This window comes from Gymnoscopelus microlampas (genome assembly GCF_963454915.1).
Source record: "Gymnoscopelus microlampas genome assembly, chromosome: 10".
In the NCBI taxonomy this organism is placed as follows: Eukaryota; Metazoa; Chordata; class Actinopteri; order Myctophiformes; family Myctophidae; genus Gymnoscopelus; species Gymnoscopelus microlampas.
This window is the reverse complement of record NC_139947.1, coordinates 43,136,393-43,153,897: the sequence shown is the minus strand read 5'-3', so window position 1 is coordinate 43,153,897 and position 17,505 is coordinate 43,136,393.

Sequence of the window (17,505 nt, the reverse complement as noted above, 5' to 3'; positions counted from 1 at the left end):
GACAAAGTATTTTAAATGTAAATGTGTTGTTTTACATTTTTTGCCTAATAAAATATTCAATCAATCAAAAACCTCATCTCGGAGCTATCGCAGAGAGTGAGGTTCCAAACGGGGCAGGTCCCAACCTAGTTTACCTGTAATACTGAGCAAATACAATCAACCTCAAGAAGAGCTATTCCCTGAAAATACCAGCTATAGTGGAAGGACATTACTAAGTCCTCTTATCTCCACTTTAAAATCTCAATATTTCAGTCTATCGGACAGGTCGTGTAATTACAAAGGGTAGTCTTTCACACCAACACAGGATTTTGGACTAAAGGAATGAAGTAGTGTAATAGCCTATCAATCCTGCCGAGTTTACACACTTGTTTCTATCCTTTTTACAGAGATGTACAATATACTGTATGTTTGTGTGTGAATGAATTTGTCAATAAAAACGTCAAACAAACAACTGTCAAAAGCCTTAAATAGAGGCAAAAAAGTATAGTCAGGCAATAGATATGTCGTAATAACGAAATACCCTTTTTTCCAATCTGTTCATCAACGATTGTTGATGAGAATCAACAATCAAGGTCACTACTGACGTGGATACTGAATACTGTAACTATTAACCACTTTCAACCTAACGTCCCTATTTTGGGCAGGTCATTAAAGGTGAACATTTCCAAAACATTTCAAGCACAAAAAAAAAACATAAAAAAGAAATACAATTTTGTAAACGTTTTATTTTTTTTAATAGCGACGTGGAGCGATGCTGCGTAGTGTGAGCTTATACAATATATTGCTAATACTTGTCTTACGAATAAGTATTATGGTTAAGAAGACCATGGGCAGCAAGAGAGACAAGGTATCCTCATGTATTAATGTTGTTTGCTCTTAACAGAGTAGTCACAATGAATAAAAAATCCTTCAAAACAACAAATTCATCCATATTGTTTTTGAAATATCTATGCAATACATGCATCCTGAATGTGCCTTGTTATGCTTTCAACATGACCAACAAGAATAATCTTCACTACTTAAAACATCTCCATCTCCAAAGGGTTATGATTCTGATGCAATTCTGTAGCTCTCCCTCATTTCAAACACAGCACAACAACACCAGCAACCTCTACAAGGTTCCAGCTAGACTCATATGAACACACATTATGAATATGGAGGAAAAGACGTTTTCAACACCATGAGCCCAATCTAAGACCATCATCCCATTGGTCCAATGTTCCACGCTACTCGCAGATGGCCTAATAGAGGTGCGAGTGTGTTTGCCCAAGTGATCTAACATGTATTGTAGTCCCAGGGATCTCCTCTATGGAGAATTAGTTCAGGGAAAACGTACAAAGACATCTGCAAGAGAGACCTGAAGGCCCTGAACATCGACCTGGACACCTGGGAAGCTGCAGCATTAGAAACGAATCATTCAGGACGTTCTCTTCAAGTTTGAAGAGACGCTTGCCCAGCAGTCCGTGGCAAAGAGACTGAGGCGAAAGAATGAGGCCCAAAGCCAGACAGACAGACCAGCATCAGTCTTCCCCTGTGTGAAGTGTGGAAGGGAATGTAAATCCCGCATAGGTCTGTTCAGCCACACCCAACACTGCACCAGGAGCAGTGGAGCCACTGTCCGGGGCACGACTCCATAGTCTCTGGAGACTGACGGATGCCAATGAATTGAAATAACTGCAGAAACATGCAGGCAGGAGATGAAGGACTGTTTTTATTGTCCTTCGGAGGAAACGTGCTTTGGTCACCACAGCAACTGAACCCAAGGGGCATGCAGGTTCGAGAAACATTAAATACAAGAGGTCCACCAAGAGAGAGAAAGCTTAAAATGGGATTAGAAAAATTGGTCTGGAAAATGAATATTTCAGACATGCATAATGAAACGGTTATATTGTGATGGATTACACATGATAAATCCACAAGTAACTTGCTAGCATAAACATTTAGCCCTCTGTAGGCTTCAACAATAACAGAGAGATATAATTTCAAACAAATTCTTCTGATTCAACCAATTATACTTTTGATTGACCCAAATCTAATTACTCTATGTTTTAAGTGACTGAGTCAAATATCTTGGGGATCCTCTATTGCATATAACTGGGATAATATCAGGAAATGCATATGAGGTGCCAAAACATGACACAGTGAGACCATTGATCTGCCTATGACGGGTGATCCAAAAGAGACCTTTCTGTCCCTCTGCAACTGATGCATTGTTTCTAATCTCAGCTTCCCAGCGCATAAAATCTGTCAGGCAGAATGATAGGATGTTCGACTGTGGAGTGGGAGCTTGAGATTTGTTTTTGTACGCATAAACATAACCTTTGGTCTTGTCTCGGCAACAGTGAACATGTTTCATTTCAATTTCAAAGTGACTGGCAGGTGATGATGATGCACAGGACAAAGGGTTCACCTAATCATCTCGTTTAGATTTTGCATGGTGAGGATATTGACGGCTTTTGCCATGGACTTTGGTTTTGTGTATTTTCAAAAGATATCTCTGCGTCTTTGTTGTGAATCAACGGTGACGTAGCCAATATAAAAGAAAAACTGTGTTATCGTAAAGAGCAATGTGATCTTGTAATGTAAATTTAAATCTGAGAGTCCATTTGGTTACTTTTTCACACTCTAAGAACGACAAATGGATAAATGAACACTGAGTAGGTGTTGTTTACGGGGCCACAAAAATCTGCCATAGCTGAGTCACTTCCTCCATCTATAGGACTACACCATTTTAATTACATTCTAGCGACGAGCCCACATAACACCCTAGTGGTTAAGCAGGCAGCGCTCATTGTCTCCCATAATGATCAGTTAAGGTTGTCTACAGCCTACCAAGGCTCAGCAATCGCCATCCATAATAACACAGCTGCCTCTGAAATGTGGCAGGAGGCAGGGGACACCGCTAGTAAAGCGCCTTTGGTTGAAGAGGAGGTAAAGCCGCTCTAAGAAGACAGGCCTTCCTGGGTTTTAATGCCTTGTTATTTTCCACCGCCGACCCCCAAAATGAAGACATTTGGCAGCGGGGCCGAGGTCGTGCTGGCGTCATTTCCTCCCTGCACACAGCAAGGGAGTTTAGCATACGGAGAATCAAAGCCTGCTGCTGAAACAATCGAAAACGGAAGAAGACATATCCCTGCTGATTATGAACCATTCATTTAGACGGTGTCCTACATAGATAGAAAATAGATATCATAGAGGGGGCGGTTGAGTCATTCAGGACGATGATGGTGACGGGGAGGGGGTGGTTAATACAAGTCGTGGATTTGTTGGGAATTTAAAAAGAGGGAGAACAGAATGATACCTTGAGACTGTGAAGTGGTCACTGGTCACACACTGATGATTTAACTTTTTCTTCTATTAAAGCCATTGGGTCAGCACTGAGTTTAATATATACTCCGTTGTACAATGGCATTTGTGCTGAAAATAGCCGATCTACAAGCTTGTGATGTATAAATCAGGCTTTAGTGTCTCTGTTATCAACAGTAGGTGAGTCATACCAAGCCGGAGTGGAGCCAAGGCCCTCTACAGTATTTACTGTTGTACATAAAGCCTGATAAATCTGACTTAACTGGGTCCATAACCACAGTGAGTGATAAGCTCACAACAACGTAGTGCCTGACATGTTGGTGCATTCACAACTCTTTTCCTGTTATATCTATATTATGTCTGTTTTAGTTTTTTCACACAATATTTACTTTGTCCACTGAAGGAATCTGACTTGTGAGACAGGCTAAAAATCATCACATACTGTAATCACATTCAATCTGACAAATAATGATAAACGATGAATAATAGTTACATTGACATTGAGCAAGTCCACGACGTCAGTCACCCTATGTTGTACCTATGACATAGTATATGTATACGGTATCTACAGTAGCATATGTAAAAACATTAAAAATAAAAATACGTATATGTTACAGTGCGATTGAAAAACCAGTCAGATTGAAAAAGGAGTGCTCGTTTTCACATAACTCAGACGGCGCTGAGTCGACTGAAGATGACTTTGCAACGCCCGGCACGGCGACTCGCTCGCTTTAGCTTGCTTGGAGGCGCCTCTCGTGGCTCAAGTCACCTTCAGGTGGCGCGCCCGGTGAAACAGAGTGCACCTTTTTCAATCTGTGTGTGTGTGTACACACACACACACACACACACACACACACACACACACACACACACACACACACACACACACACACACACACACACACACACACACACACACACACACACACACACACACACACACACACACACACACACACACACACACACACACACACACACACACCTTTGAAATTTGGCATTGATCAGCCCAGCGGTTTGCAACATTAGAACCGGTCACACAGACGGGTGAAAGCATATTCTCCCCATTGCCTTTGGCCTTGCAGAGATAATAATACATAGTTGTTTAAAGACTTTCTGCTTGAATTTGGTGATAAAGAAACACAACATTAACATTTACTCATAAGGCTAAAGCGGTTGACCTCCTCTCTCTACTATCTTGTTTGAATGTGTCACTACAGTATATGCATAGAAACCCGAGGCCATATATACGTAATACATTGGCATTCATGCATACATTGGGTGACAGCATAATTAACTGTGCCATGTTTAGGAGGCAAACTAAAGCAGAGGATAGATGCGTGATGACACTTGGGAAGAGGGAAGGATGTTGCTTTTTCTTCCTTGTGCAAAAAAAGGGATGAGTTTCAATGATAAATTGAACTTCAAGATCATAAAACATTTTGCTGATGTGTTAAAAAAAACACTGTCTGGGAATCTCCAAATAATATATTTTTCAGGATGGTTAATAGGGTCCAATGTTTCACTTTAGAGCTCTGATGGTGGCCATAATGGCAGCCTAAACTACCGTGGTCAAATTAGATTTTAAAGACTGAGAAGGGAGACCAGGCAATGTTACTCCAAATGCCAAGACAATGGAAAAGATATTCTAAACTCCATTTAAATGTATGTCTTTTAGTGTGTGCTCAATGAATGCAGATGCACCAACAGAGGATATATCCACAAGTAAGTAATGTTCTATCGTGAACTTCAGGAGGCAGAGGAGAGAGCACGCGCCTATCTTCATCAAAGGAGCTGAAGTGGAAAGGGTCAGCGAGTTCAAGTTCCTGGGAGTACACATATAAGAGAAGCCCAAGTGGAACACACACACCACACATGTGAGGGAAAAGGCTCAGCAGGGACTGTACTGGTTTTGTCGCCTGAATAAATTTCACGCCCGCATCCTCAGGCTGTACTACACCAGCTACTGCACCAACCGCAAACGGGGAAAAAACTGTGTTGTGGTCGGCTGAGCGCATAATGGGAGGTGAGGTTTCTTCCCTCCAGGAACTGTACAAGAGGTGGTGTGTAGTCAAAGCTCAGCACATCATCGAGGACAGGCACCAGTGCCACCACAGCCACAATATTGTTCATACCCCTACAACGACCTCGGCCAGGAAAGGAGGTCTACTGTAGTATCAAGGGCAAGACCACCGGGTTTACAGTATGAACGGCTTCCACACGGCTACCCTCAGACTGTTGAACAAGGCCTGACCACTGCCTGTGACCAGGCTGGCCATAGACTTACTTTCTTTGAATCCACCACGGTGCATCCGGCTTTGTCGAGTGTCTATATGAACACAATTGGCCCGTGTTTGGGGGAGGGAAGCCGGGCGGGGACGGTGATATTTGTCACTGCACGTACTACTACAGGCTGGGGCGGCACCTGTCAGCGGGGAGTGTTGGGCAGGAGGAGTAGGACGGAGGCTTCATGTCCTCCCGGTGAGGGCTCCTCACTGACAGGTGAGTCAGCAGGATACAACAGCAGTAATAACACACAAATGTGTGCAGGGAGGAACTAATTAGTATTACGACTAAATTGGGGAGCCATGGACTTTACTTTTCCCTCTGTGGATCTACCATTTGGATTGTACCTGTGAAAGTTACCGCCCTTTGTGGACTATACGTGGTTAAACCTGACAAATGCTACTGATACTCTTTTTGCACCTTAATCTCTCAATGTACAATATTATGTCTAATATCATGTACATACTGTACCAGCTGGATTATGCTATGTGTATATAATGTAGATATATTTTTCTCTAGTGTTAGATTTTTTTTTTCCTGGTCCCTGGTCCACCCATCCCCTCTTCTATTCTTTTATCTTCTCTTTTTCTTATAATAACAAAAACGCCCACTTTCACTCTCTTCTTTACAACTGTAAACCTGTGATGTGACAATAAAGTTGATTCTGATTCTGATTCACTCATCAGCGTACGATTGGATGGGGAGGCTGATTATGATAGGCTGTATGCATGCACCAGGTCCGTAAATAGCCATGCCTTGAGGAATTATTAATCACGATAAAGAAGCACTAAAGTGTTTTTCCCCCAGTGAATACATCAGCAGAGAGATGGAAAAAAATAAACTGCCTTACGTGTAAGATAAATGACACAGCCAAATGCAAGCGCAGCACCACCCAGGCGGTTGACTGAGTCAACAGTTGTGTGTTTTGCATATGCGATTCTAAGGCGTACTCTCATATTAATAACTAAAATAAAATACGAAAAAATGTAAACCTCCACCATTCAGTCCCCTAGATTTCATCTCAGTGATGGATGCTTTGAAGGCCATGAGTATAGTCAGCAGTTTTGTTTTCCTTTACGGCTGACAGAGCAGAATTTATTAAATTAAGGAATAACATCCACTCAGGATTACAATAATCACAGGAGAGTGAATGCTAAATGATGTATCAACCGACCCCCCTTCCCCTCACCTCGACATGGTTTTCTGTGCAAAGACAAATTGGGAAGGGATTGAGAGAGGCCACGGCATAAATCTGGAGCTGTCCTCAAAGTGTAATTTGACATTAAGTGTGTATTTCGTGAGCGGATAACAGAAATAATGGGTGACAATCCTGGGGCTTAACAAGCAATCAACGTCAAAATATGTTCAGACTATGGCAGGGATCATTGTGGAGAACACAGAAGCAGAAGCAATGACGCCTGGTTGAAAGATGCCCTTTGTGTCACATTAGCAGTAAGGATGGATTCTGACCCCATGGAACAACAAACAGACGTGGGATCATGTTGTTCACCCTGTAGCTTGATCATTGCTCTTTCTCAGTGTTACTCTGTTACTCCCAGTGGTGGAAAGTAACTAAGTACATGTACTCAAGTACTGTTTGCTGTTTGGCTACTTAAGTACAATTTTGAGGTACTTTTACTTATTAATATTGGACAAATATTGTTCTTTTTACTCCACTGCAATTATTTGACATCTTTAGTTACTAGTTACTTTGCAGATTTTATTATTAATACAAAACATCCATTAACCACTTTAATCCTATTTTATACTTTGATCTACAATGTGACAAGTTGTGAGCAAAAGACAAATGTCCTCCTCAGCGCACAGGTCTCCGCCAGGCCAGGTAGCATATTGTGGGCCAGCAAAGTTTGGAATCCAGTCACAGGTGGTAAAGGGGCGTGGCTTATTTGGGGAGTTGTGTAATAATTCAAGGAATCCAAGGGGAAAATACATTTGATTGTATGACCTACGGTTCAAGAGTTATAGGCCAAAAACGTGAATCTGACAGTTATAGCGCTACTATGAGGCCAATTTGAAAAATTTGGGGTGGCATTTCTTCCTTGGCCTAGTGCGAATGTGCGTGCAAAGGTACTCAGAAATCAGATGCTGTTCATGATTTGAAGCATTTTGTTCAAAACGGGCCATTCCTGCAAACTTTCTAAGCCAAACTTAGCCAATCAGGATGAAATATGAACATTTTTACAGATCCGTCTTGATCACATGACTATAGCGATAATGCGTACCGATTGGCGTGATGTTTTGACCGACAGACGGACGGACGGACAGGGGCGAAAACATAGTCTCAGCCACGCCTTCGGCCTGGCGGAAACAAATATGTGAGTACTTTTAATATGGTACTGTAAGTATATTTTGATGCTAATCCTTTTGTACTTTTACTCAAGTAAAATTTTGAATACAGGCCTTTTTGGAATGGAGGTTCTTCCTTGGCCTACTGGGAGTGTGCATGTAAAGTTTCATGGCAATCTGACGCCAGGACACTGCGTTCATGATTTGTGGCATTTTGTGCAAAATGGGCCAATCCTGCAAACCTTGGAAGCCATTCATAGCCAATCGGAATGGAATCTGAAAAATCAGATAGATACGTCTGTAATGTGTACAGATTTGTGTGAGTTTTGGACAAAATCTGTAGGAGTAGCAAAAAGTGAGTTTTGCAAAAATAGGCGTGCTATAGTGCCACCATGAGGCCGATTTGAAACGTTTGGGGTGGATGTTCATTATCGGGCTACTAGGAGTGTGTGTACAAAGATGGACAGACAGACACGCAAACAGACAAGACAGGCGGACTCACAGGGCTGAAAACATAATTCCCTTACCCGGACGTTCCAGCCTGGTTGGGATAAAAAAGATGACTTGGTCATAAACCAAGATTCTACCAAAACCCCAAATCACTTGAATAGGCTGATGTGTAACGACCTGTCTCTTTTATTTCCCAGACAATTTAATTAAACAAAATGTCTCTCACCTTTTCACACTGCATTATCCAACACAAGACTGCACCTGTTAACATCTAAAATTAACGTGTCTAGAGACAGGCACCTGACCTTGCCCATGCTATTCACAGATTTCATTGGTAGCTGTTTTTATCACTAGGATACCACTCTTTAACAGGTGTTATTTTTCTCTCTCTTTCTCTATCATTCACTCCCTCTGTATTGTTGTCTTTTCTCAAATGATGCCTCCACCTCATGTTCTAGCTGTTTCCATCTCCCTGTCGCTCTCAAGGGATGTGTATTGACATTCAAAGCCACACTACGATGGTTGTATCAATAATTTACACATTGACAGACTATGATGCACCTTTGAACATCTACTCAGCAGAGGACCATTAATTTATAATACATCGTACGCCGACAATAGCAGGTCTCCAAGCGCATAATGTGTTGCAGATGCTGTACCGTGAGCTTGTAGATTAGGCGTCTATTTCCGGCACTTGACACGAGCAATAAAGTTCTTTACTAAGACGAATGGCTAAGCATATTCACCAGAGAGGTGTAGATGCTGCTATCACAGATGAGCAATAGTGATCAAGTCAATTACGGCTGGTGCAAATCAATGACTGCTTAAGAAAAAAAAAAGTTAATTAGTTAATTATGAAACACAACTTTTTAACGTGCAATATGTCATGTCAAATATTTGAAAGGTAGGCTAAAGAACAGACTGCAGCAGCCGCTGCAATAATGCAGGATTTAGCAGATACTACTGTATACATGGTGGGGATATTAACCATGGTTACTATTGTTCCATTCAACTATGGTAGTCTACTATTGTGGTTTACAGTCTCTCTGTGTTAATTTGAAATGTCTTTGACTATAATTTCACCGAAGTGTGTAAATGCATCTATCTACAAGAAATAATCAAATGACTCATACCAACCTGTCAGACCTTTCATGTCCAATGAGCATGTTAAAGCCTGATCTATACTTTGTCATACAACGGTGTCGCATGCTGAGAATAGCAGATCTACAAGCTCACATCGTGCCGAAACCTCAACGCTTTGTGAGCATGTAGGTCTGCTATTCTGTATGTGTGACACCGTCGTACAACGGAGCATACAATAAGCATAATTTGTCCTGGCCATATACTGTAACAAATCACTTGAGGGCTCTAGTCAAGCATAGTAACATATCCTTTGGATAAACAACATGTTTCAACTAGTCTTTCAACATTAATTAATTGTTCCATATGGGTAAAAAAAACATTTAATTCAACATACAGTAAAGCTTTAAGCATGGTTTATGCTCCGTCATACGATGGTTGGGCTTTACACTGCAGCTCATCACTCCTGTTTGCAGCCCACTTGATCCTATGGGTTTCAAAAGCATTTCAGTGCTAAGATCATCTTTATAAATTGATGATTCTGGTAAGATGCTTTTGGGATAGCGGGTCCCAAGTTCTCAGACAAAAGACCTGCAGACCAAAAAGTAAAGAACATCTCCATCTAGTGATTGGATAGGGCTATACATTTTTTTCCTGTTCCATGATAGCTTTTTATTGTATAATTTACCATTTTAAAGTTAAGCATTTAGCAGCTGTATATTATATATCATGTGGAACAGATCTACAAGAGCTTTTAGATCAGCTATTTTCATCGAATGGCACTGTTATGATGCAGTACAAATCAGGCTTTAGTGTAATCATTGACCATCTGGAGTCAGTTGGCTCTGTTCTGAACAAAATGATCTTCTATTTGAGTCAGGTGATTGGGTTAATGCAAGCTGATCGTGTTTGGCAATGCGATCCTGACCACTAATAAGAAAGCAAGAAGCAAACCTCCATTTATTTCACTATGAATATTTGTAATACAAAACACTTTCTAAGCTGAGTAAGGTTGGCAAAAATGTAATCTCTCAAGACAGAATCAGCACCACTGCCCTAAACATGTAGTGTTGTTGTTAGTAGGTATAAACACAGAAGCACCTGGGAGAACGCAGACTAAGAAAGGGGAGGAGCCAAACCATGGCAAAACCGAATAGGTTCCCAGATTGGCAATAATTATATCATTATACCCTTCTCACTGTATCTGGCATTGCCTCAATGTGATTGCAAGCCTGGATTTTTTTTTCTTCTTCATACCTTTGATCATCTGAAGCAAATCCCAATGTATTTTCCATGAGCCTTGAAAAGAACCTAGAGAAAGAAGAATCTATCATAGGCGATGTGACCCTGTAAGATTCGCCTGTCAGCATTTTCCCGGTCTACACAGCCTGAGGGACAAAACTAGGTCAGAGAAAGTTCAAATACAGGCCAACCTTAATTGCACAGCAATGGGTAATTTCAACCCTTATTTTAGATTCCAGAGCTGCCCCCCCTCACTTCCTCATTATACTGGCTCATGGATGGGAGATGGAGAAAGCTTACCATATAGCTTCCATGAATGGACTGAATTCTAAGCAGTTTTAAAAAATCTAATTTAACATAAAAACAGCTTTAGTGAAAGGTTCCTTATTATCTCTGTTCTCCTGACTCCTTTTTACAGTCACCACAAGGTGTCTAAGGGATGGTGACAGATGCCCCAATTAATTTATACGAGAACCATTTGAAATTAAAAGGGCAATTCTCATGTCCATGTTCCATTACCATTACAGTTTTATCAATGGAGGTTAATGCACACATTCCTTTGGACTGGACAGGCGAGTGTTAACAGAATAAAGCTGCCTTGCTTGAATTCTAAAACACTTCACTTTCACTTTAAAACACTTCTAATGTCATTTTAACATCTACTATGGCTTTTGTGTGCGCCCCAGTTTTTAAGTTGCTTGATTCAATATTTAGATATTTGATATTCATTTTATCAGACATGCCCCCTTACTTCAATCTCCATTTAATCATGTTAGAATCGTTGAAAAGTAAAAAAAAGAAATCAGTTCTGGTGACTGATAAAGTCCTTCTAATGCGTGAGGGGCCATGTTTTTTCAATTACATTTTTCTTTTTTGGTTTCTTTTTTTAATGCATTCCATTTTATCTTTTTATAAAAATATACTATAAAATAAATGAAAAAAGTAATTGAAAAAACACGCCCCCCTCACTCATTAGAAGGACAATATCAGTCACCAGAACTAAAGACGTGTGTTTTCAATGAGTCTAACATGGTTAACACAGAGTTTGAAGTTAAATGTCTGATTGAGTCAAGCAACACAAAAGCCAGAGTAGATTAAGTTAAAAAGTAGTTCAAATGACCCCAGAAGTCTTTTAAAGTGACATATCCAGTTATGTTGTTGCTACCAATTGCCACATGTGTTGCTTAATCAACTGACATAATTTTAAAGCTGATATGCAGTAGCCATACCATAGTCTGTGAAGTTAGAAAGTGACTTTAGCGACTCTATAATGATAAGGGTAGCCTATTAGGACTTTCATTCAGCAAGTATCCTGTTTGACTATTTTGCTTATCTTATCTCCACCACTCTGCTGGCCTGTTCTTTACCAATACATTGGACATGAAGCTCAAGCTTTTAGCAATATGATTGCATGCAATCTACTCCTTGCGAGACCTTGGAGCACTAGGTAAAATGGAAAATGGGGAGCTATTCTCTTTTTGTAAGAGAATAGCTTAAGTCAACACCTTTTCTAATTGACCTAATATGTTCTCTACATCAATGCATGGTGCAAAAAGAGGGAGATGGCCGTTGTTTCAGGGGTTTCTGGCTTCCCATGGAGCTATTAAATCACATGAATTAAAGATAACATACAGTATATGCATGTGATGAGATAGCTGTAGTTTAATATGTTGTCCCAGTTTTCACACGGTCGTTGAAAGTTTTCCTTAAAGAGCTAACTTCCACCATGACTTGTGAACCATTTTGCTATTTTGATATCCATCATGTACTAAGCTGAACATGTCACAGCAAATCAATTTCCACTCTCTGCACTGACAATGTCCTAGGGCCAAAATTACACTGGATGAGGTCTTATCATATAGCACCAGTGGTTTGGGTTAATGTTAAGGTTTATTATATAATACATTCTCTCCTCAACATCCACTCTTTACAGAACAAATCTGTTAGACCAGCCTCTATCAGTAGCATTACAGAATATCATTCAATACAACTCTCTTTAACTGTGTGTTTTGGCCTACCTTCAACTTAAATATATATAATGACATGCACCTTAGGTTTTTAAATACATGTGTATTGTATATTATGTAATATGTGTCTCCTTTTCTTTAAAGTCATACTGTGTAACATTCATTTTAGTAGATTTTTTGCGATACCTCTGGATAATGTCTGTTAGAACTGCGATTCCCGGAATTCAATTCAAAACAAAACCACAGAAGCACCGCTCCAAAATCAATGCTAGAGGGTTCTAGCGCCAAGGATATTTTTTGGAACAACAATATTGTTGTCAGTAACGGACGGTGTTCACTTTAAAATACTTAAATACATACATTTCAGGTACATTTATGTATAATGGTTATTATGAAAAAAATACCAGTCAAAGATTATATAAAATAATACTTTTGAAAATGTTATACAGAATGACTTCAACTTTATAGCTTTTGCCATTGTTTACAAGTTAATTATTCAGTGAATACAATATACCCCCTGGAACCTCCCCCAATTCTAGCTCTAATAATAATTTTCTATTGTTCAATTCTTCAAAAACTATTCCTTCACTAATGAGAGCACAGGGCTCTAGCGATGGCAGTTCAAACTTTGGTTTGGGTGTTAAGGAGCAACACGGCCATTAGGGGCTGCTTGCTGGGTTTTATAATCAATTAGTCTCATTTCAAAGAGCTTCTACCCATCTGATGATGAACCACGTTCCCCTCTGACATGCCTAAAAATATTTGTTGAAATATGGCTCAGGATGTTGTAGAGCAGAAGAAGTTTCTGGTAGGATACCCATTCCTCCTGGCATGATTACATGAAATCTACTCCTTGGTAGACCTTGTAGCACTCGATAAATTCAGTCAAAGTGTTTTTTTTGTTTTTTTTACAGAATAGCTTAAGTCAACACCTTTTTTGTTGACCTAATGTGTTCTCTACACATTAATAGGTGGGTACAAAAAGAAAGAGATGACTTTGGCTTAGCATAGAGCTGTTAATTTACATGATAACAACACTGCTTCCATCTGAGGGTAAATGGGCAGTTGGGCACTTAAATGATTATTAATGTAATCGTTACACTGTAAACTGAAACAGCTGTGGTTTAATATGTTGTCCCAGTTTTCTTATGTCATTGGACATATTCTTTTAAGAGCCAACTTCTGCCATGACTTGTTAATACTGTCATCTTGATGTTTTTACATCCATCATGTATTAGGCTGAGCATGTCACAGCAAATCAATTTCCACCCTCCTCTCCACACTGACAAGGTCTTGGGGCCAAAACCTATTCATAATATAGCAGCAACAGTGGTTGCAGCAACAGTGGTATTTTTAAGATTTAACATCCACTCTTTATAGAACAATTCTGTTAGACTAGCTTCTATCATCATCAGCCTTTTTGAATTTTCAGCACCACTACTCTCTCTTTTTTTTGGGGGGGGGGGGGGGGGGGGGGGGTGTTGCTTTAGTACTGTACAGAGACAGAAACCTGAGGACAGAGATAGTGTGGAGACATGAAAGACAAGATGCCGCAAGTCAGGTTCAAACCCAGGTCCTTGCAACTCACAAGTGCACTGAACTGAACTGTTGAACCGTGTGGCCCCTCATCAACTGTGTGTTTTGGCCTACCTTCAACATCAATATATAACATGTACCTGTTTGTTACTTACATACATTTGAATATGCATTCGAAGTCAAGAAGGCCTTTTACTTTATAGCTTTCCACAAGTTATAGCTGTTCACAAGTTAATTCTTCAGTGAATATACAATTTGTACCTACTAGCCCTTCCCAAAATTCTGGCACTAATAATAATAATTTTCAATTGTCCTTTTCATTTCATTTTTGCCTTATTAGTGACAGAGCACGGGACTCTAGTGATGGTAATGGCTTCACTGGAAAGTGTGGACAGCCAAGAGTATCAGTGGATGTGAGCTTCCGTCCATCCAGGCCATTGTATCAGAAAAGGCCATAGGATTATCAAGGACCCTATCAACCCAAAGTCCAAACCATGGACTTTTTCAGCTGCTACCGTCTGGCAAGCGGTTATTCTGCAGCCTCAAGGCCAGGACTGTTCTGCTCTGAGACAGCTACTTCCACCAGACAACTATGAACAACACTAAAAGGCCTATTTGCCTGTCTGCCTACAACTCACATGCACACACATAGCACCCCACACACATCAACTATATTATATAAGCACATCCCACACACACCTGTGATGTCCCAAGTGAAATGTGCCAAAATTGCAATTGTCAGTACTCAACAGTCAGGAGCCTCAGTACCTGGGGGAAGAGCCATACGCAGCCACAACATCCTCGCAGATCGCACCACCTCCTCATGCTCGTCACCAGCCTGGTCAGTGGTGGTCACACGTTGCTGTGAGATGGCATTCCATTCCTCAACCAGGATTTGTTGCAGGTCAGCCGACGCGGTTACATTGGTTAGGCTACTGTCTCCAGCACATACAGCATGACCAAGCTGCCAATCAGGTGCCAATCGAGTCTATACCAACAGGAGAATATACTGTAAATACACTATATTTGGCAGGGCATTTTGTCTCATTTCACTTTGGATGTACACATATAATCTGCTGTACTGCTCATTCCACAAACACATGATCATTACAAATGGCACATCAGTGTAAAGACAAATTGACAGGCTTTCCGATGACAATGCTATTAGTACAGTAACGGCAGCGATATGATCGAACAAACACTTATTCTCTTTTTTTTCCCTTTATCTTACTTTCTTCTGTTGTTATTCCTTAATCCAATTTTGTTTGTTATAGTTGATACAATATCGAGGAACCAAATCCAAATTATTTTACTCTCATGTACCTGGATATGAGATGTAACAAATAAAATTGTCTCAAATTGGTTCAAAGCATTTGGTTTGGGTTAGCCACTAGGCCACTAGGGGCTGCTAGCGGTCTTGTTTCAAGAAGATTCTACCTGTCTGATGAACTAGTAACTAAACTCTCTCACCCTACTTCTACTCCACTACATCTCAGAGGCAAATATTGTACTTTTACTCGACTACAATTATTTGAAAACTTTAGTTACTAGTTACTTTGCAAATATGAAATATGACATTATAAAACATACATTAACCACTTTATCCCTATTCTAAACCTAGGCTATTTGAAAATAGCCGATCTACAAGCTCACAACGCGTTTCACCGTGACGCGTTGTGAGCTTGTAGATCTGCTATTTTCAAATATTTTAGTACTTTTACTTTTGGTACTTTAAGTACATTTTGATACCAATACTTTTGTACTTTTACGCAAGTAAATTTGGAATTCTGGACTTTTACTTGTAACAGAGTTTCCACCACTGGTTATTTGATGGCTGACCTTTGTTGCAGGCGGGGCATGTATAAGTAGTAGTGGTGGTGATGTCATCCATGTGGAAGTGGTAGTGGCATCCATGGATGTGTTTCACCTGAGCCGCTTTTATTGTCTACTTTTGGCTGTCCTCTCCCGCAGTGGCATGCTCCAGGTCTTCAGATCTGATAAGATAAGATAAAACTTTATTGATTCCTGTGGGGAAATTCAGGTGTTGTAGCAGCAACAGCAGAAGCGTAAAACACAAGATAGGTACAGGAAGAGTAGAGAGATAATAGTTAGATGCAATAAGAGTTGTTGGACACTAGACTAGACAATAGGCATCTACACCTTGTCTGAATGAGTTCAAATATCTATATTGTATATTCAAATAATAAATAGTATAAATCTGCAATTATTAACAGTGAATATATGTGGAATTATACATTATCGCATATGGATATATGAAGTATGCAAAGACAGTTAATTAGAGACGTATATAAAGTGGCAGCCAGCCTTGGGGGTGGCAGCTCAGAAGGTGGAGTGACCCTTTTTGGAGATTGCCCGTTGGATCCCCCACTCGCCTAAGTAGGTCGGAGGGGCTTCAGTTCAGAGTCAGTATCAGCTGAGAATGCGGGAGTCTAAACCCGTTGCAAAGCGATAGACAAGGGGTCTTCAATAGGGGGTCCGGGATCCCATTCCCTAGGGGGTCCTCAGAGTTACTACAGGGGGGCTACTTTTTTGCTACTACTCCTACAGATCTTGTCCAAAACTCACCCAAATCGGTACACATTCTGTCTGGGGTCATGTGACCAAGATGAAGTAGAAGATGAAGAAGATGCACCATTAAGCCACTGGACAAAAAGTCCATGTGGAAGGAAGAGGTCCTGAATGTTGTTCTCTGCACATCTCATGAAGATCATTGTCCACCAATGACCATGCATGTTTTTTTGTTTTCCTGGAATCCAAACTGTGACTTGGGTAGGTTAACTAGGTTTGACGGATTTTGTTAATGAACCACTGTAGTAGGCAGTGGTGGTTTAAAACGTACTCACATGTTTTACTTAAGTAAAAGTATCAACACCACAATGTAGAAGTACTCTGTTACAAGTACAAGTCCGGACTTCTAAATGTATTTGAGTAAAAGTACAAAAGTATTGGTATCAAAATGTACTTAAAAGTACCAAAAGTAGAAAGTACTCATTGCAGAATGTCCCATTTCACAAGTTTTCTAATGTATAAAGAATCTTTTGAAAATAGCAGATCTACAATATCACATGCTTCACATCGTGTATGTTTTGTAATAATAATAAAAATGTACAAAGTAACTAGTAACTAAAGATTTCATATAATTGTAGTGAGTGAAAGTATAATATATATATGAGATGTAGTGGAGTAGAAGTAAAAGTACAGAAATTTGGAAATACTCCAGTAAAGTAAAAAATACCTCAAAATTGTACTTAAGGTAGGGTATAAGTGATTTGCAATTATTCAAATAATTGCAAAATGGGTCTATGTTCTG